The sequence below is a fragment of the Lolium rigidum genome, chromosome 5, assembly GCF_022539505.1.
Source record: "Lolium rigidum isolate FL_2022 chromosome 5, APGP_CSIRO_Lrig_0.1, whole genome shotgun sequence".
In the NCBI taxonomy this organism is placed as follows: domain Eukaryota; kingdom Viridiplantae; phylum Streptophyta; class Magnoliopsida; order Poales; family Poaceae; genus Lolium; species Lolium rigidum.
This window is the reverse complement of record NC_061512.1, coordinates 98826455-98847728: the sequence shown is the minus strand read 5'-3', so window position 1 is coordinate 98847728 and position 21274 is coordinate 98826455. Positions and strand designations below refer to the sequence as shown.

The 21274-nt window shown below is 44.2% G+C and overlaps 1 pseudogene; it reads right to left on the bottom strand.

Annotated features, from left to right (window-relative positions):
• Window positions 1-597: 597 nt before the first annotated feature.
• LOC124656206 lies at window positions 598-2638 on the bottom strand (annotated as a pseudogene).
• Between the last annotated feature and the right edge of the window lie 18636 nt (window positions 2639-21274).

Sequence of the window (21274 nt, the reverse complement as noted above, 5' to 3'; positions counted from 1 at the left end):
GTTTTAAATAGGCTTCCAAGTACAGATATTTTTTCCACACCAGTGATTCCCCTTCTTTGGTCAATTTTATGCCATTTCCTTTGTCGACAGTGTATTTTGTCAACAGTATAACCACTCTACGGTTTTGTAAGGTACAGTAAATTTTTCCGGGCTTCAATTCTCTTTCCGTTTTCCTCCTTTCCTTTTAGTCAACCACAATTTTTGCTTCCTGACACGTGTTTGGATGACTTATAACTTAAAATGTTGTTTTTGTAGGCTTCAGATATCTAATAAGCTAAGTAAACAGGAAGAGTCCTTGTGTCTTATCTAAATATCAGGTACGCCCACTTATAGTTTCTGAAGAAGTTCATTTTCGTGCTTATAATTTTTTGTATAATATCTATGTTATGAAATACTTTGCAAAGTATACTCAACTCAGAATTCATAGAGCATGATAATAAAATAATCTCAGTACTGTAGATAGAAATGTTTGTATCTCACTTTAAATTACATAGTACTTTGTATAAATTACATAATGATCAAACTTATTAGTACAAGGAAGCAGTCATAGTTCATGGCACTGCTGAACAATCTTCATGACTTGGATTAAAAAAATAATCATAGGCATGGGCTTTTGTTCTTTCCCGTCTTCTTCGCTTGGCTTTTTCCCGTCTTCTTCGCTTGGCTTTTTCTCTGGTTCGGCTTCATAGCATCAGCTTTACCTGTAGGAAAATGTGAAGATCAAAGAATTAATGGAAAATGCTATTATTTTTGTAAGCACAACCTTTTATGTACACAAAGATTAATGGAATATTAAAACAATCACACATACCAACAGTATTCTTCTTCTTGTTTCTCTCTTTGTTCTCAAAACAACTCTTTGGTAGGTGTTTGGAAGTGCAGGTTGCTATGTTGTTTGCATGAGAGCCACAGTGGCTGCAAGTTATTTGGTTTGTGGACAGTAGCTCTTCAACAAATGTTTTTTGCCTTTTTGAACTTTCCGGGCGGCCTTTTGATGGTACAACATCGGGATCTTGTAGGAAGTCAGGGAAACCATCTTTATGCGGTTCAAAATGGGTTTTAGCAGGCTGTTTGCCTTGCTGTTTTTTCTGAGTTTCTTCAATGTCATCTTCTCTAGTCATCTCATCAAGTCTGTCTTCCATCTTCTTTATTTCCTCCAGCACAAATGAGTATTTTCGATCACTGATAGATCCTTCAGAAGCAATGTTGTTCAATTTTCGAGATAGAACACAATATCTTAGATGTTTGTTGCTTGTTGTTTCATCATTTGGCATGTCCTGGTTTTCCCTTCTTATTTTTCTATCTTTTGGCTTCCACCGGTTGATGTAGTATTTTTCAGGTAGCTCCGAAATGTTAAGATGCACAAGGACCCTTAGTATGTGTGCACATACTATTCCATCCTTCTCGAATTTGCAGCATATGCAGGCAAAATCTTGTTGTGGAAGGTTTACTGAAACAAGGTATCTCCTCGACCTGAATTCTTGTAGCTGAAGCATCGGTGTCTTGTAGACCTCATATCTCACAAACTTTTCAACCTCTTGAATATGCAATTTCGTCGTGAACTTGATTTGCTTTTGAAACCTATAGAAAATCTTACGGTTGTACATTCGGCCAGCTTGAAGTTCAAGCTCAGTGCCCACCCAATAGTCAGGATCTGTTGTTCTTGTTACTGAATCTTGTTCTCTTTCCAATTCTTCAATATTTTCTGATATTTTCTGGTACTCTCCCAAGAAACTGATGACACTATATGTAGATCCCACATTGTCCTTGAAGATTGCATTAGTGCCTTCGCTTCTAGCAGTGGAATGAATGAATGGTAAAAAGTTATGCTTGTAGTACACAGGCACAAATTTATCTCTATTTTTCCACATAATTCCCAAGTACTTGAGGTGACCTACATTGTATCTGTCTATCATTTCTGGCCATAACTGCTCGAATTCAGCAATTGTTAGCGAGTTTCGTAGAATATCAGAGAAATCTGCATGTAGGTTTGGTATTCTTCCAAAACTTCCTCCGCACTTTTCTTCTGATTTTCTCTTGATATGGAAAAAGCAGTTTCTGTGACAACTGTTTGGGAAAACTAAAGGTATTGCTTTTCCCATTCCAGCATCTTGATCGGTGATTATTGTCATGGGATGTTTCCCTCCCATACAAGCAAGGAATTCTCTGAATAGCCACTCAAAGGTATCAGCTTGCTCATTATTTATTATTGCACAAGCAAACAAGCAATTGTGTCCATGTCCTGTCACGCCCACAAAAGGAGCGAATGGAAGATTATACTTGTTAGTCTTGTATGTTGTGTCGAAGCTCTAACAATCACCATATAAATCATACATCCGTCGAGAAAATCCATCTGACCAAAATATGCATTTCACCTTATTTCCCTCTCCCAGGTCAAAGTTGTAGTAGAACCTAGGGTCCTCTTCTTGTCTCTTCCTGAAATAAGCAAGGACCTTCATCATATCATTTCGTTATCTTCTAGTCTCATGGCAGTCATAACATTGCTCACATACTTCTTGTTGTATGGAACATTTTTTGGCTTCCCGCCTCTTAAGTATGTCAGTATTGCCATTATCTTTCTAGTTGGTAGCTTCACAGAAGTGAAAGTGCGAATGAACAGCTTCTCTTGATCTGTCATGTGTCCGTGAGATGGTAGAAACTTGGTCTCTTCTGGAGGAGATAGCTCATGGTTATGATGCAATTCTATGTTAGTCACAAATCACTTGTCATTTTTCTTTGTAACAACCAATTTTGCTTTACATCATGTAATAGGGTTGACATTCCTTCTTCTTTTTCTTGTTCTAGGTGGAGGTCCTGATCCTGCTTTTGCAATTTTTCTCTCTTGCTTCTTCTTCTTTCTGTCCTCCAAGACGTCATCTTCTACTACTTTTCCAAATTTGTTGCATGTGAAATTTTCCTCTTGTCCTTGTAGTTTCCAGCTTTTCTCACTGAAAATCCACATATTGAAGCATATTCATTGTAGAATTTGTATGCTTCATCATCAGTATTAAAAGACATGTTTAAGTGCGGAGCATGATGGCCAATAACTTCTTGACTTGCTTTTACTGCTGCAGTAACACTCTCATTCTCAAGAAAAATGCGGATATCTTCAGGAGTGAGCTGTTCTACTCCGTCAGGCATGTCCATATCAACTGCTTCTTCACCTTCTTGTTTGCTGTAAGTACCATCATTGTCCAAGTCTGAGTTGTTATCTTTGTTTTGTTTGCTGTAAGTACCACCGTTGTCCGAGTCTGAGTTGTTATCTTGGTCTGGAACATGTTGATCTTTGCCTCCTGCTGTCTCATCTTTGTAACTGTTGTCATCAAACTGCCAATTGTAAAATTTGTCTTCGCTGTCATCATGTGCATTGTCATTATGAAAGCCTATTTGATCATCATGTTCTTCCTCAGCTGTATCACCAAACTGTACTGGATGGTCTTCTTCTTCTTCTTCGACATCCAGTAGCATTGACTGTGAACTTGCATACCTTCCCATTATCATAAATGTCTTGTTCTGCATAAAAAGTATTTTTCTGTAAATTTCACTTTTTTGCAGATCTCTGTTTTGGTAATACATCAAGCAAAATCGCTAATTTTTGTTATACCTCTGCTCCCATAGGCTCTACCATTGTATTGACATTGCTTTGTAAATAGTCCTACATTATTGCAAAATTCAGATACAAAGTCATTTTTACATCAGGCCAATCATTAATTCTATTTTTTTAAAACATTTACTTTAACTTTGACGCTGAAATACCTGAGATGTTAATGGAATTTGAGTAGACATCAACAATTCTGTAAATGACATGCCCATGCCCTGTGATAATGATATCTGCAATTTTTTGTGAAGTCATACTTACATCCTCTAAATTACAAAACTGTAATGTATGATATAAACGAGATATTTGTGTTCATTTTAGTATTGATCTTCTCTAAATTACAAAACTGTAATGTATAATTTAGAATAGTTACTTACATCCTCTCCTTGGGCATTGGGGTTTGTCATGTAGTCATATCTAACTTGATCAAGAACCTATAAACAAAGATTATGATGAGCAACACAATGTAGTATACAAGTTGCAAGACTAGTATGTACCTACTATGATGTGAAATGTGTACCTCACTCATGCAGTCACCAGTATGGTGCTTGTTGCTGCTTCCTCCATCATACAGGTACTTAGAAATCTACAGTAATAGCATTAATACAACAATCTGGATTAGTTTCATGATGTTATTAATTATCTTTGGTAAATCTGATACTAGTTTTTGCAACTGCTAGTAATACCTGGGTTCCTATTACATAATCTGGGTCTGCATTTGAATCTGATAAAAGAAACAGCAGGATCTCATCAGTAAAAACAATAAGCAGAGTGTGTCTAAGTAACAATAAGTAGTCTCAAACGGCACCGTCGCCGTTGGTCTAGCCTAGTCTAGTCTAGTGTCAACTGTCAAGAAATTGATTGATCCGAGCAAAGTGTTCTTCAAATTTTCCTGGTTTTGGGACACCATTACTTGACAAGGAACGGATTGTATGGGCCGGAAGCCATGTCCGTGATGTGTTGCAGACTTGTAGCTTAGCATGAACAGGTTGCAGTGTTGTCAAGGTAAGCAATGAAGGATACTCTTGAAAACTTGGCTTCAGGCCAGGTCCATACCCTACAATTCTATAAGTAGCTGTGCTCACACCATCTTTATTTTTCACACTTTTTTACCTATTGTGTGCTTGATGAGTGCAAATTGCTGATGTGAAAGCCATCAGCATTTTACATGTTGTGTGCTTTTTTACCTGTTGTGTGCTTGATGAGTGCAAGTTATGTTACCTCAGCCATCGAAATTACATATACTAGACCACTATTATACAGGAGATGACTTTGGAGGAATATCAGAAAGTACTAGAGGAGAAGCGGAAAGCTTTGCTCGCACTAAAGTCTGAGGAGAGGAAAGTTGAGGTGGACAAGGGGCTGCAGTCCATGAAACAAGTTTTCAGTTAAGAAGGATGATGATGAAGTATTTATCAAGCTTGTAAGTTATACATGTGGCGGTCTTCCTTCTCCATGTGGTTGTATATCGATGCTAATTTTGACCGAACCTCCTGGTACAGGGATTTGACAAGGACTCGAAGAAGAAAGAAAATTCAGAAAGAGAGGAGCGTGCCAAGAAGGTATCTCACGCACTTCTGTTTGTCTTGTTAAACTTTGATCTTATTTTGACTGTTTTGTTCTGAAATTTGACCTGAGTAACTGTTCTATCGTCTAACCATTATGTTCTGTTTTGTTCACTTCATGAATCTGTCAGCATCTTATGTGATTTACAAGGTCTGCTTTGAATTACAAAGTCAACAGGACAAAATCGTTAGGGTAGAGGGAGTTAGCATCCAGATTATACAAGGAAACGAGGGAGCTTACCATGGTAAGTGCCTTGTCCAGATTCCATTTATCCCAGAGAAGAGGAGTGGAGGGGAAGAACTATGCCTTCCTTCTTTCTCAGATCTGCATCCTCCCGAATACTCCCTTCTTCCTCGTCGCTTTGTTTTCAGGATCGAGCAAAGTTTCCACAATCTGGGGAGAGAGCAGATTTTTGCGTGGGGGCTGAGTGAGTTGTTAGGGTCAATTTCGTAATTTCTGTTCACTATCCTGGTCCCTTGTTTACGTAATGGGAGCGATTGACGTGCTGTGCAAGTTGATCTCTGTTGGTCTGTTGGGCTTAATGTAGTCAAAAGCCCAACAAGACTAGGAAGTCAAATTACAAAGCTTATACAAATAAGAGCTGCTGGATTTGGTGGGCTTCAAAAAAACGACAAGACACAACAGACAACGATCCAGCAAGGAAAAAGCAGATGACGTGAGGTGACTGGGCGCTAAGATAAATCCCAGTCGACTGGGTATTAGAGACACCCGAAAAGTTAACCGCAATGAAAACCGGATCAGTCCAAAGATCTATCGGCTTGCTATGTCAATTGTGGTGATGATCCTCGTTGCATGGAAACTTAACTCGCAATATATATATAAGTTGCTTGCACCATGGAAAGCCACAGGAAATGGTATGCATGCATTATTTGCTTAATATAATAGCCAAAGAAAGGAACCTTTTTCTTGAAGTTGGACTCCCTAGAATTTTTGCTTTGAAATTGCACGCAGAATTAGCTTTAGTTTTCTTGGTACATAATAAAGTTTCCTTTTGGTTCTTAATCCTACATATCAACCAAGCTCTCTCTAGGTCCAAAATTCCTACGGAATTTCTTTGGATCAAAGAGTTCATTAACACATTTGATAGTAAAGGAAATAATAACATTAACCCAAAAAACCCCTATTTGCCCGACCTCCCGATCTGTAAACAAGACGAACCTCCCGACCTCCCAAGTCACCTCCCCCCATGCGTCTCCGGGGGGATCCCTCCTTCCCCAACCCTAAGAGCCCCACTTCTCCTCCCTCTCCTGGCCGTCGTTGCCACTGGCACTGGCGGTGATGGCGGCGCCTATCCGTCCGGTGCGGCGGTGGGTAGGGGAGGTGGTTTTCTCGGCCGTTGTTCAGGGGAGTTGGTGGGCGGCGGTGGAGGGCCATGGGAGGCGCGGCTGGGCATGACCGGGCCTGAGCGCCTCTACCGGATCGACGACAGTGAAGGGGTTGTGCGCTGCTGCCTTGGGAAGCGATGAGAGGGGTAATTCCGTGAGGTGGGATCTAAATTATTATAGCTTGTATCATCTTGATGCGAATGATTTGACTATACTACAAATTCTTATCGAAAGAATATTGAATATAGTACTCCCTCCAATTTAAATTAATTAACTTCACTTTATCAAAATACGAATGTACCTACATGTTTTTGTTGACTAGATACATCCGTACCTCGATAAAGTGGAGTCAATTAATTTGAATCGGAGGGAATAGTAAAAGAAATAATAAGAGAATATTTCATGAAGTTCAATTCAACAAGGTTTTCCTCTAAAATTGCACGCACATTACTGCATAAAAAATTCTTTGGTTCTCAGGCCTACAAATGAAACAAGCTCTCTTTCAAAATGATATGACTTACAAATAGAAGGTTCCATTTATATGATTTTTTTGAATCAAAGATACCACTGATAGTTTTTAAAAATGGAAAATAAACATTAACCAAAAAATAAAATTATATCAAGTTTATAGACATGGTTTCGTCATTAAGTTACGGACTCGATTGGGTAGTTGTTCTCCTCGAAACAGGCTTTCACCCCGCTATATTAATATAGCACACGACCGATACAACATAGGATCTATGGCTGGGGCAAACAGCACAAGCACGCCCAAAACAAAACACAAGAGAAAGACAAGAGAAACTAATGCCGAAAAGGTTGGATCGACGAAAATGGAAAGGTCTCGCAACCGCTGCGTCCGCTGAAGAATTTCCACCACATTCCTAGCACTTGGAAGCCACGCGTACCAAGCAACACCTTCAAGAAATGATGCGACGACGACATCGCTGCTGCCCGGAGTGGTCCTAGGGTTTCCCCCGATACGCGCAAGGACATGGAAACAAGGCTTCACCCATCGCCCTTCAAGAAGGAAGGGTGGTGCCCGCGGGCGTCACCGCGTCGGTGTCGATGAAACCGACAGGGATTTCTTCCGACCCTCGTAACCCCGCTTTGGACGCTCCATCGTGCTCCACCACACTCACCGCCCACCACCTCACGCCACCACGGCCTTGCAGGCACCACCGTCGTCTCATTGTGACCAACGAACCGGGGTCATCACGAACAAGACGGGCCATCCGGGAGCGAGAGGAAGCACGTCAGCAGTCACGTCGGAGGGAACCGCCACCTACGGACACCGACCGGACGCGTTGACCAGATCACACCGGGCCCACCTGGCCCGGCCGATCCCGAGCGGGCTCGTGAAGTTCCGGTCTCCGCGCTGCAGCGTACGCGCCGCCGGCATCGCCACCCCCCACTATGGTCGCCCTTCCGTCCGCCACGAGGAACACCGCAGGGCAGGGAGCCGGCCCGCCCGGACCCAGATGGAGCCCGAAGGGCCCAGATCTGGGCCAGGCAGGCGCCGCCCCGAGCCACCGCGCCATCCCGTGGCCAAGGAGCCACGCCACCGCCTCGTCGCCACCCGCCGTCGCGCCGCCTGGGAGGAGGCGCCACCGCCGGAACACCGCCGACCTGGGAGCACCTCCGCCAGCCCCGCCTGGAGAGGAAACGCGTCGGGTAGAGAAGGGCCACCGCCGCCGGCACCGCCCGGGCTTTGCCCGGCGGCGGCAACGGGGGAGGGCGGAGGAAGGGGTGGAGGAAGGTTAGGGTTGGGCATCCTGGAGTCGCCCGCGGGGGAGCGACCCGAGGACGAAGCGGTCGAGTCGTTCGATTGGGTAGTTGTTCTGATCAAGCCATAATTTTATCTTCCAGTAAGATTATTACATGTAGATCCCCTAACTTAGTCGCGCATTAAAACAATTAAAAGAAAACCAAACATCCCCTTGTTTATAATGCCACTCTTAAATGTGTACATCAAGAAGGGATGCTCGTATCCATGGAATTTCTTTTCTTCAAAACACATACAAAAATCAAAGATAACAAAAACAGAGTATTAGGGAGGGGGGAGAGAGAACATTGTTCATGCACAAAAATGAAGTTATTGGAGCAACAATATTTGACTGATCCGCATATGATAGGGCTGATTCATGGGACAGAGATTTGGTGCACATGAGCACCAGTGATCTTACTTCGAAAAATAAATTAAAAATCATATTTCTAAGCTTCATAAAAATCTGAAAATAAATCATGATGTAGCCGGTATTGTATCCCACAATCGTGTAAATGGAAGCACACTTGAAGAGCGCAGTACAACGGGGAGTTGTATGCTGCGTTCGGGAAGGATGAATCGCTCCCGAAAAGGAGTCTATTGATTCTCTTCCAATTGGTTGGATCGTAGGGGCGATGATTTACTTCACGGGCGAGGTCTCTGGTAATTTTCAACTGAAAATAGTGTGTATTTTAGGCTGCACAAAAATAATAAATGCACAGATCTGAGTATATTGATTCAAATCTACAAAAAGAAAACAGATTTTGTCATTTTTGTATGGGTCAAAAAACAAAACATTTGAAATTGAGATTTTGTAGGTTAGTTGGGGTACATCATTAGGTACTTTTAGAATTTTGCCACATAATTTTTTAAAACATATAAATATAATTTTAGAATTTTTTAATCTGGCAAGAGCACTGGTGCCCAGGATCCAATATGACTTTTCGTGATTCATGCACATATGATCTCGGTACGTGTTTGGCATCCCTGCTTGGCAGGATTCATGAAGATCGAACCTAGCGGATCGGGAAATAAGGATTGCATTCCTCATGTGGTTATGATGACCACTTGTAAACTCACACATAATCTACCTACCCCATGTGTATAAATAATAGACTGATAGTTTTACAAAAGCTCTAACTAATACACCCACCATACGCAAGGTCGCAACAATTGAATATTAGGAAGTGTTGGCTTTTTTACAGTTTTATTTTCTTGAGATATTAGAGGAAACCAAACCACAAGTCATAACACTAGTGCTGATATACGGTGTTTCATGTATTCAAACTTCTCTTCAAGTAGACATGAGAGGTCTGTTTGTGGAAGAGTTGCGAGGTGACTATATTAGGATTCAACACAATCGTGGCCATATTCTAGTTGTCAAAGAAAACTACGAAAATATGGCACATACTATTTAAACCTGTGAGCTGTGAAGTACCCACCAAAAATTGGATCCTTCACATCATCAATGTTGGTCTCTGTTTCAGTCTTTCACTACCTTTTGCTGAGGATGGAAGAGAGTGGTGTCACTGAGACTGCATTGGCAATCTTTGACATAGAAAGACTAGGTGAGTCCAATTTAACTAGTAAAGCGTTAATGTAATATATTGGCAGAATCAGCTCCATCTTATCCTTACGTCCCAAACTTGAGGTGGTCATTGCCCGATAATTGAGAATATATTTTTTTAATTTAATAATTGAGAATAGATCATAGATGAATAGACTGCATTTATTAAAGGTAGGTTTGTTTTGGAAAGCGTTGTTTCTGCTCATGAAGTAATTCATGAAGTCCACTCGAAAAACTTATCTGGTCTTCCCAAGTTTCAAAAAAAAAAAACTTATCTGGTCTAATTTTGAAATTAGACTATGAAAAGGCATACGATAGAATTGACTGGACTTTTCTCGATCATGTGCTAGAATCTAGAGGTTTTGGCCCAATTTTCCGAGGCTGGGTGAAAGCTATCCTTCACCAAGTTTCTTTTTGCGTGAGGATTAATGATGTTAATAATAACTACTTTGTTGCGGGTAAAGATTTGAAACAGTGAGATCCTCTATCCCCAATCTTATTTAATTTTATGTCGGATGTTTTTACAAAAATCCTTTACAAAGTTATTGCTAATAACCCTATCCAAGGTCTGCTACCTCAAGTGGTTCCGGTTGTATCATCAGCCTTCAATACGCGGATGATACCATCTTATTTGTTAAATAAGACTTTGAGATGGCCAAAAATTTAAAATGGCTACTTCCTTGTTTTGAGCAAATGTCTGGAATGCGTATCAATTATCATAATTGTGATTTTCTCTCGATTAACGTTGATGAAGAAGAAGCCAATATTTTTGCACAATTTTTTTGATGTGAGTTGCGTGATTTTCCTTTTACTTACTTTGGAGTTCCCCTCCATTTTTCTAAACTTAGAAAAGAAGATTTGCAATTTATCAATGATAAAATTATCAAGAGAATATCTGGCAGGAAAAGGAAGCTTTTGTCAAAAAAAAATGTTGCTTCTATTCCTACGTATCTTCTTTCCTTTTTGAAATTTCCTAAGTGGGCTATCAAGGCAATTAACTCCCAAATGGCCCATTTTTTCTGGAACAACATTGGCAATTCGCTTAAGTATCACTTAGCTAATTGGGACTTTGTTAGTCAGAAAAAAGAGTTTGGTGGCTTGGGTATCCAGAACTTCCGAGATTTTAATCTATGTTTACTCTCTTCCTGGATCAGGAGATAACATCTTGATAATAACAAAATCTGGAAATTAATTGTGGACTATAAATATAACTTGTCTCCCAATATCTTTCAGGCAAGGCCATCACATTGCCCCCCTTTTGGAAAGCAATAATGTGGGCGGCAGCTGCGGCTAAGGTTGGTTTTAGATGGCAAGGGGTAAAGGCAAGAGGATCCTCTTTTTGGGAAAACATCTGGCTAGGCAACTGTTCCCTTACTATCATGTTCTGGGATCTCTATGTTATTGTTAATGAGCAACAATGCACCCTTGCTAATGCTTGGAACGGTCAAACTTGAAATTTACTTTTTGTAGATCTGTTAGCCCCGCTTTATTCTCTAGATGGCTTGAACTGGTTGCATTGGTTCAGACTATCTCTTTCTCCGAGAACGAAGATTTTCCTATTTGGCTTTTTAAACATAAGGCCATAGGCCCAGCTTTATATATATAAAGCCACACGGCAACCACAAGATTCAAATAGCTTACAAACCGGTTCCTGATCTCAACACGCACCAAAGTTCAGCTCCACACATCATAAGTTCACAGGGTACAAGAAGCCAACCCACACACACAACAACACGGAGCTCGGGTAGATATCTGGCTTCATCCGGCTTGTGCTCGCGTCGTCGTCTGGAGCCTCCTAACCCCTTCCATCACCACGTCCAAAGTCGCACGGTCCATCGGTCTGACCAGAACCCTCCACCGCTGCATATACGAGTGCATGTGGAAGAAAATATCAGCGGGGTTATTGATAAGCTTTTCTTCCATAGCTAGTTTGTTCCTAAAATTCCAAAGCGCCCAACTTTGGGCCGCGAAGGTGAACCAAGCTAGCCTACGCAAGGACCCCGAGAGACTCTGGACTAACGCAATGCGCTGCCCAGCCCCAGCTGGGTTCCAGTCACACTGCAGGAGCTCCCTAGCTCCTGCCCATGCCAGTTTGGCAAGATGGCATGAGAAAAAGATATGGTTACAGTCCTCCTCTTCCCCACAGAAGGCGCAAGCCCCAGTCGTCGGGCCGTTCCTCTTAGCAACCTGCACTCCAGACGGGAGCCGGCTCCTGATGAGTTGCCACAGGAAAACTCTAATCCTGGGCGGGACCCTCATCTTCCAGACCTTTCTAAAGTGCGTCACAACCGCCCCTTGCGAAAGGCGCTCGTAGATGGACCTAGTGGAGAAGCTCCTGGAAGGCTCGAGAGCCCATGACACCTCGTCCTCCCCTTCCGAGAAAGGGTGGAGATCGAAGATCCTACAGAGGTTCTCCCATTCCACGACCTCCGCGGTGCCGAAGGTCCTCCGAAACCTGATGTGCCACCCATTGGCATCCCGCACTCCAACAACTTTGGCAAAGTGGTTGTCACAGCACTGAAAGAGGCGGGGAAACAACAATCTCAGGGGACCCTTCCCCGTCCACCAATCGAGCCAGAAGTACGTGCGTCTCCCGTCCGCAACCTTGTGCCTCGCTCTCAGCTTAAAATACCATTTGATTTTCTGTATGGCATTCCAAAATTGGGATCCCTTCGTTGGCACAAGTGGGGAGAAGATATCATTCCCCCCAGGTACTTGGCTCGGATCAGGTCTGCCCAAAGACCCTCCGCGCGTAGGGGATAGCCGCCGACCGTGGGCCTCGCACCACTGGAGTCACCGCCCGCGTCTCCCTCAGTAGGTCCTTGACCACCTCCTGACCCTCGCCGACACCACCCTCAGCCTCAGTCATGCCCAGCACCACCACCTCCTCCGCCGTGTTGCCAGAAACCACCTCCCGCCTCGCCACCTTAGCCGGTGGACCCATCGGCTCCGGGCTATCCACCGACCACGATGAGAGGGGTTCCGTCACCGTGGAGATCGAAGAGCCCTCCAAGCCCACCCGGCCAGTCTCCGCCCCCACCAGCTCCACCTGCGGCACCTCCGGCCCACAAGTCAGTAGGGAAGGGAAGGAGAAGTGGGTCACTGCGCCCTTCAGGTTTGACCCATATTGGTCCAGCGTCAGGCCAGCCATCACCGTCCCCTTCCCAAGCAGGGGTGCGGACTGTGATCCCTGTCCCGCCTCAGCCGCCCCTTTGTGACTCTTGTCGGTGGCAGTCGCTGTCGTCGACTTTCCCTTCTCCGTCTCCACCTCCTTCGCCTTACCGTCGTCTTTGTTTCCTATGCAGATGCATGTTCCACTCATTGTCCGTGGAGAAGCCGTCGGACTCATCATCGTCCTCATCCTGGCGTGCCGACGGCTTGGGCGGTCCCCCTGAACCCCAGCTCCCCCACGCGGTGGAGTCTCAGCATGTACCCCCACCGTGAACCCTTCCCCATTCACGAACACTTGGCTTTTCCATCCTTCGGGTGTTTATTCTGTTAAGTATTTTTATCGTTCCAGTTCATACACCAGCTAAGTTCATATTCCTCACAGAATCCAAATTTTCCTATGGTTACTTTCGAACAATAAGATCTTAACTAGAGATAATTTGAGTAAATGTAGACAGGTGGAGGACATGACCTGTTTATTTTGCAATGAACATGAGTCTATCCACCACTTGTACGTGCATCGACTGTGTAGTTGCTCATTTCATTTGGGATGTTATCTCATCTTGCTTTAATAAGAACATTGACACTGATTTTGAATCAGTTGCTAGGTGGTGGATTAGTGAAAATAGGAACTCTGAATATATTCTCCTCTGCTACCATATGGATTATTTGGACAGTTCGTAATGAGATGTGCTTTCAGGGTATAAAATGGCTAGGTGTCAAATTGATGTTAAGCCGACTCGCATCGACCATCAGAAGCTGGAAACCGCTGTGCAAAGATTGTTATTTGAGCCTGCTGGACGAAAACTTGATGGTGTTAGACCATCGGCGTGGGGAATTGCTGCGGATCACCTGGAACTGAATGCACTGATGGGCCTGAGACTGAGCAAAGCTGCTCCTGGATGTCGGTCGGGCAACCTTTCTGTTCTTTGGCGCCAGGAAGTGGCCTGCGAGAAGCTAGTTGAGAATGTTCGCTTAGTTAAGCTGTAGCCTCTCCTGTAGCCTCTTCTTCCTGGTTCTTTTCTTTTTGACGCTTTCATGCTTTCATCTAAGCTAGGCTTGAAACTTGGACATGTACTGAAGTTGGTTGCATTTTAATGGAACCAGGGGCCTGGCCCCTTTATTTCTAAAAAAGATAAAATCTATATTTGACTAAAATGGCACTGCTTGGCGTGACTCATGAAGATCAAACCTACCAGATCTAAAGGGTCATATACTCATGATGTAAGGATTGGGCTCCTCATGTTGTTGTGATGATTACTTGTAAACTCACACTGAATCTCCCTACCCCGTGTATATATACAATGCTAGTTTCATGAAAGCTCTAACTAGTATGGCATATCCATCTCGCAACAAGTGAATATTATGTGTGCACCGTAGTCTTTCCTTCAGTTTTATTTTCTTGAGATATTCGAGGAAACCAAACCAAATGTTGTAGTACTACTTTGCGTATGCGGTGTTTCATATATTCAAGCTCTTCTTCCAGTAAATGTGAAAGGTTTGAGTCCACATTTGCGAGGGGGTTGTGAGATGAAAATATAACTAGTAACTGATCTCTTCCCAAGAGCAATGACTAAATTCCCATCATAAGGCCGTCCTGTCTTCCTCCAGGTATCACATGCATTCTTCAATTATGTGCAAGTATATGTTTGGGCCATGCGCATGGTAGAGTTTTGCGATCCTGGCAACATGCCTCTCCATCTCCTTGTCAGGTCGTAAGTGTGAAGCTTGTCGGCCCTCCGTTACTCCTCCACCACGTCCTTGTCCGCCATGGCTATAGCGCTAGAAGTTTCTTAGAGTGAAAACGAGATGTAAAGGAGCGGATGAGCTTGTGTGTTCTCATTGGTCGAAATCTTGGGTATTTATAAAATACTAGGAAATATGCCCGCGCGTTGCAGCGGATTGATTTTCACATAAAATTATTTCACGGAAACGCAACTACCATCAAAATATCTCAGAACATATTTTTGTTAATCAATCGTGTGTAATACGAAAATTGCCACCTGCTAGTATAGTTGAAGTTAGCACTGAATAAAAAACAGAAACTGCAGCCTGCTGTTATAGTTGAAGCTTGTACGTTAATTTCTCAGGCCAAGAGAAGTGGAGGGTGGCTTAAAACAAAAGGCAATACTTGGATGGCCGCCGCAGCACCATGCTGGAGCTCCCACTCCGTCTCCACTTCCTTTCTGTGGTCGCAGCAGCCGTCTCCGGCCGGAGATCTGTAATGCTCGCAAGGGCCGGCCCCCTTCTCGGAAGCCGCCCTTGCACATCCTTCTGCCACTAATCAATCAATCAAGAGTCCTAGTGCTTATTAATTCATGAGGATGTTTGCTGATATTCTTGGTGACTTCTGAACGTATATAAATTGGAGTGATTTAGTCTAATAAAACGAGGTGGGACTATTAAATACAGAATATCCTTGGCTTGGCTTTCCTGGTTACTGCAGTCCTACGACGGAAGCAGGGCCTGAGTTTGATTCCCAGCAAGCCAACATCGTCAAATCTTGTCGGCTGACTCCAGAAAGCCCACTTGCGTGGCCCACGGCCGGCCGAAAGCTGAATTACCGACGTACAGAAACATAACGAACCGGTATTCTGACTTAAGCGGTGGCAGTTGTTGTAATTTATACTGGAAAACGTGGGCAATTACAAAACGGACGAAAATAAAGGGGAGAAACCTTACTTCCTTTATTAGTAGGTAAAGATAATGCCATAATGGGACCACTCTACAGAACGTGTCTCAACTTTTTCCCGGCTGAACGTGTCCAGATATGTATTGATTTACTGAGCGTCTCTTTCAACCTACAAGCCCAACAATTTGGTAGCCGGTGCTTACCCCAAGGCACATCAGATTGTGTTGTTTTGCTCCATATGATTCGAGTGAGAGAAATTACAGCACGTCTTGGTTGATGGTTGGCTGCCATTTCATAGTGCCCATGCAACATCAGAGATGCTAATGCCCTCCTTCCTAGTATCTCCTAACCAACTCTTTGGAGTACGCAACTTTTCTGAGGTGATGCGAGGCTGTCAACACGTGTTTGTCGCAAAAATTAGAGAGGAGTACGTCTCGGTCCATGCTCTACCATGTCCCTGAATGTCAACATGTGCCGGTCAGATAGAACTTCAGTATAATCATGACATGAATATTCCTGCATTATAAAACAGTAGGTCAACACACAGCTCTTTGATAGTACTCCAAGAAACCTTAACACGATTTTCTAACTCTGGCGGTAAAACAAAGAGGAAAAATTAACCGCAATGAAAACCAGATCAGTCCAGAGATCTATCGGCTTGCTATGCCAATTGTGGTGATGATCCTCGTTGCATGGAAACTTAACTCGCAATATATATATAGGTTGCTTGCACCATGGAAAGCCACAGGAAATGGTCTGCATGGATTATTTGCTTAATATAGTAGCCAAAGAGATAACTAAAGGGACATAATAAAGTTGGACTCCCTAGAAGTTTTGCTTTGAAATTGCACGCAAAATTAGCTTTAGTTTCCTTGGTACATAATAAAGTTTCCTTTTGGTTCTTAATCCTACATATCAACCAAGCTCTCTCTAGGTCCAAAATTCCTACGGAATTTCTTTGGATCAAAGAGTTCATTAACACATTTTATAATAAATGAAATAATAACATTAACCCAAAAGACCCCTATCAAATTCAAGAGAAATGGTTTACTCATTAGATTTTTTGCATTCAATTGGGTACGTCAATTGCTCCGGTCGAGAAAATGTTCACCTTGTAAATAAAAAAAATACATGTAGATCACATAATTTAGGCGCATATGATTTTTCTACAAAATCCACGCATCTGAGTGTGAATTTTGTACACACAAGCATGAGTGTGGGTGTATTATGTACTGTTGATGAGTTTCTTGAGATCCGTGTGGCTGCTGGTCGGCTCACTGTTTCCTTTTCCAACTCTCATTTTATCTCTCTCAAAAAAAAAACTCTCATTTTATCGGTCACATCCTTCTCTGTTTTTCTCTCCTTTTCCTCCGTGCGCCCCGGCGATATCATGGGCTTTGTCCCTGTAGGCCTGTACAGACCTCGCACAGATGTTGCCCCTATCCAAGATAGAGAGCCGCTGATTTCAAAAAAAAAAAGATAGAGAGCCGCCCCGGGCGAACTCCGGCGAGCTCTCCCCCGGCTCGACCTTCTCTCGCCCCACCATATCCCCCACATCGCTGCCCTCGTTTTCCAACGCCCTTCGCCGTGACCTGTAGTCCCCCGTCTACACCGTCCTCGCTCAGGGTCGCTGCCGCCAGCGACTAGGATGGAGGCGGCGAGATGAAGAAGCTGAAGCTTTTGACCAGGCATTTCCCCTTGTCACCTCAACATCCTCGGCCCCATTTTCTCGCTCTCCTCGCCGCCGGCAAGATCCCAGCGTTTTCCTCTGCCCCCCATCTTCCGGGCTCGCGGCCCACTCCGCGCCGCCTGCCTTTCGCCACCGCTCCGGCTCCTCCGCGTTGCAGCCCCTCCACCTCCCGTGTCTCCGCCGTGCCACCAGCGCGCAGGTACATTACGTCGCTGCTGGAGCTCCTTTTCTTCTCTCTCTCTCTCTCGTGCTCACTTGACTCGCTGATGTACTGACGGCTCTTGGTCTGCGCGCAGGCAATGGCTGCTGGAACAAGTCCACGAGGGACATTTCCCTAGGGCTTGGAAGGGGCCCTATCGGCAGATGGCTTCTTCCCAATGCCTGAGTTAGTTGCCTCGCTGATTCCTCCGCCCGACGCTTCCAAATCCTTTGACCGTGGGTCAGAACGATCGATTGGCGGTGGAGGGACGGAAGGAAACGCCTTGCCCCAAGAAGGCAGCAGCGTCAACCAGGCACTGGCGTCAACGACGAAGGAGGTGCACAAGGACTTGGCGGCGGCATCGACGCCGGCATCTCACATGAAGGGGGAGCAGCTTCGACGGCCACGCTGACGAAGAATTGAGCAGCGGCATCAACGGCCGCGTCGCCCAAGAAACTCACTAAAGAATCAGTTGATTATATGCGTCTCAGTGTATTTGGGTCTTCAGAATAGTGTGACCTCTAACAAAATTTCTATATTGCAATAGGCAGTTGTATTGTTAATTATCTTGCACTCTGAATAATTTTGATCCTCTATTTCAAACAGTGGCTGCTCTAATGAAGGGCCCTTCTGCACTGAATATGTCCAATGTGTTCGTTGCGAGTCGTCCTCAAGAGGTGCGACAGCCAACGAGCAGATCGCTACTGAAAAAAACTCGAGAGACGATCAGGCAAACCGAGGTGCTTGCCTGAATTTATTCAACATGTCATCTGGTTTCGAATTCTTTACTAACTTGGGCTTCTATTGCCGTGCAGCCGGTGTTGGGTTTTGGGAATGTTTGGCTGAATATAATGAGAGTGGTCAGCATTCGGTGTTATCTCCTGAGCAGAGGGCGTTCTTTGCTACTCCGGTAGATCCAATTTTGCCTAATGGACCCCCAGTCTTACACCAAACTGTTGGTGTATCTAAGAATTAGTTAAGTGTTTGCTTCGAGAATGCTTGGCCATTGACACATACTTGTTTCGGTGTTCTACAGATTTTTCTTGATTTGAAAACTGGTCTGAACATGAATCTATACCGTTAAACCTAGCACAGGATACCATATGCATGAAAATGTACACGAAAAACTGATGTTCCGTGGAGAACAGACAAGCTGGAACTCAAAACAGAGTTGTACTGCTGTGGCAAAAAAAAACTGGAACACAAAACAGAGCTGTACTGCCGTGTAGAACTACTTTGAAATAATTTAAACAAAGAAGCACTGCTGCGGCAAAATATATAGAACTTGTACAGAAGCTGGAACCATTTCATGAAACTTATACAGAACTAAAATTACTCTAGACTGACGAAATTTCATAAAAGATGGGTTTGAACCCCAAATTCGAGCTGGGTACTGGCTGCAAGCAGTGATGTACAAAGTTGTCTCTAATCTGGAAAAGGATGGAACAAACAAGCTGGAACACAAAAACAGATTGTATACGCTGAACCATAACTAGCACACGATGGGTACATTATGTAAACATTTTATGATGCAAAGGTAGGTACCAGTGTGTTCCATTTTGGTGGTCGGTTTGATGCTCGTCAGCCATGGCGTGTTTTTTTATGGATGTATATGAGATGCCGTGTTAATTTGAGATAATTCCACTTTTGAGTACATCAGATGTATGAAAATTGTGCTTTCTATTCGAGCTAATCAATTGGCATCCTGATGTGTCGCTAATGATTCTGACTTCCTCCTATCTGGTGCGGTCGAGCTCAACATCTTGGCACGCAGAGCCGTCATATGGTACGTCCTCAACAGATGCCGCTGCGCTGCTCCTCCGTGTGAGCGGAGAGGGCGGTGTTGCCCGCAGCCACCGCGTCCTTGGCTTGAGGAACCTCCGCTTGGTGTCGGAGAGGTTGCTGAGCTCCGCGACTGAATCACCTTGTCATTGTAGGGGAACTAACACGAGCTGCAGCTGCGCTAGGGCGCCTTAACCGCCGAGACGCCTGTGAACAGGTTGGCGAGGAGGGAGACCGCGGCCGCATCGGGCGAGATGAACGGCGCCACCATGGGTCCTTCTTCTCTGCATTGTTCCCTTCACCGCCATGGCTGTGGTCTCGCGCGACGGCCATAGCCTCCCTGACCAGCGCGTGGAGGCCGAACCGCACGCAGCTCACTGTCAGCGATTAGCGTCCGCGTCGTGCACCAGCGCTAGAGAGAGCTCGCTCGTCCGGGCGATGGCGTCAACGGCGAGCTCTGCTCGGCGCGCATGCCGTGCTTAGCGGGAGGGAAATCCAGACGAGGGAGAAGATGGTGGACTAGACGCGTGCCTGTCGGGTGTGCGGAGGAGACGCAGATGCTTTGGATGCCCTGGATTCCCGGAGTCAAAAGCCGTGTCCGGAGGCTTTCTTCCACTGTTAATGGGACCACCAGCTTTGCAGAATTGAAGGAAATAGCGGAAATACATTTCTCTCACCTGTTATCAAATCCGAATCTCCAATCATCCAACGGCTGTGGAAGCACCCACACCCATGCTTGGGTGTACAAATGTATTTCCGCATCTTATATGTGTACTTCGATATTTCAGCACAAAGAAAAAATATAACAAAAATAGTGCGCAAAAAGAAATTACAGAGAGGGGGCGTGACTCATGAAGATCAAACCCCACGAGATCCAAAGGGTCATGATATAAGGATTGGTGAAAACAATAAAAGATTTTTCCCTGAAAAAGAGGTTTGGACCTCTACATCCAAGAGATGCATAGAGTATTTACTTATATTGTATTTAACAAATACTTTATAAGAGCGTATATCAACAAACTCAAAGCCACCATGCAATACCTATTAGCCCAACAATGGGTGAAGAACATGCCTTCATGACCTTATGTCCTAAAGATGCAAACTCCCCATCAGATAGGTACAGGTGGCATCATTGAGTCCCCCTATGATGACATAGGAGCACAATTCCAACTGGCACACCTTAGCGAGCACCTCAAGCGCTCACTCTAGAAATCATCGTTGTTGTCAAACCGCTAAGCCCTCATCATGGCAAATATCCGCATAGCCCTAGCCATGCCTGCCATCGATGCCGCCATGGCGCCAAGCAGTGTCCGACCCTACGAGATTCCATCATGCATCGTTGTTGTCAAACCGCTAAGCCCTCATCATGGCAAATATCCGCATAGCCCTAGCCATGCCTGCCATCGATGCCGCCATGGCGCCAAGCAGTGTCCGACCCTACGAGATTCCATCATGACACGTTCGTCATAGAGAGCCCACTACGCCACGCTACCAAGACTCGCCGCCGTCAACTGAAAATAGTAAAAAATGCAACATCAACGGCAAGGAGGGACGATGGGGTGGCTCTTGGCGGCTATGGTTTTGAACCCTGTCGCTGCCTTGGCAAAGCGAGGAGAGGGGTTGTTCCGTGAGGTGTGATCTAAATTATTAGAGCTTGTATCATCTTGATGCGAATGATTTGAGTATACTACAAATTCCTTTTATTGAAAGAATATTGAATATAGTAGTCAAATAAATAATAAGAGAATATTTCTATGAAGTTCAACTCAACAAGGTTTTCCTCTGAAATTGCACGCACATTACTGCATAAAAAAATCTTTGGTTCTCAGCCCTACAAATGAAACAAGCTCTCTTTCAAAATAATATGACATACAAATAAAAGGTTCAAAAATTTATATGATTTTTTTGAATCAAAGATACCACTGGTAGTTTTTAAAGATGGAAAATAAACATTAACCAAAAAT